Consider the following 1,024-nt stretch of genomic DNA (forward strand, 5'->3'; position numbering starts at 1 on the left):
GGCTTAAAATAGAGGTTTTTGCTTCATTTCCACTGCAAAATATTAGAGGGTAAGGTTCCCACTGAAAATACCAAGGAGTCGATCATCTCAAGAAGGCGCTTCGCCGTGAATAGGTATATATATATACGAGGTCTGTTCAAAAAGTACCCGGAATTTTCGTTTTTTCAAAAAAATATTTATTTATTCGTCTACATTAATGTGGTCCCCTTCAAAGTAGTCCCCCCCAGATATAATACACTTATGCCAGCGTTTTTTCCAATTTTCGAAGCACCCTTGATATTCACTTTTTGATATGTCCTTGAGCACTCTCAGCGATTTTCTTCAATCGAGGAAAACCGCCGTCCTTTCATGGGTCTCTTCAACTTTGGGAATAGGAAAAAGTCACACGGAGCCATATCTGGTGAATTTTTGCACTTTGCAACACTTTATTTCATTTTTTACGCAAAATTTAATACAAATTCTTTGACTTTCAATTTGACTTTGATTTTCAATCAATTCTTCCATTGTAAAAATCGCCGAGCTCAGAAAAACACGTCGAACCTTAGCGACTACCACAGACAAAGTAAACAGTGAATATAGCTGAAAATTTCATCATACTTTAGGGGCATGTATACCAACACAATAAAAAAAATTTTGACAATCAGACACTCCAGACCCGCGAATTTAATTATTAGTAATTCCGGGTACTTTTGAACAGACCTCGTATATATATATTATATATATATATATATATATGTGTGTGTGTGTGTGTGTGTATATATAAGTTCTTGAGAGCGATACGTCAAACAAAAAAGGCAAAGATCTATAAAATAACCTTTAATTCCAAACGTTTCGACATACAATTTGATGTCATCATCAGTGGATGTTGAACATGGTATTTTATATCTAAAAATGTGTACAAATCACAGAATTTTGTACTAGCATTGATACAAATAACCAATCGATAATCATGAATTTTTGTAATAAGAAAAATAATGAAAGACTCTTGCCTCGGGGTTTGCAGCTATTACATAGCCTCCGTTCT

The sequence above is a fragment of the Ctenocephalides felis genome, unplaced genomic scaffold, assembly GCF_003426905.1.
Source record: "Ctenocephalides felis isolate EL2017-DRISC unplaced genomic scaffold, ASM342690v1 CF-g0.4_SCAFFOLD_01170, whole genome shotgun sequence".
Lineage (NCBI taxonomy): Eukaryota > Metazoa > Arthropoda > Insecta > Siphonaptera > Pulicidae > Ctenocephalides > Ctenocephalides felis.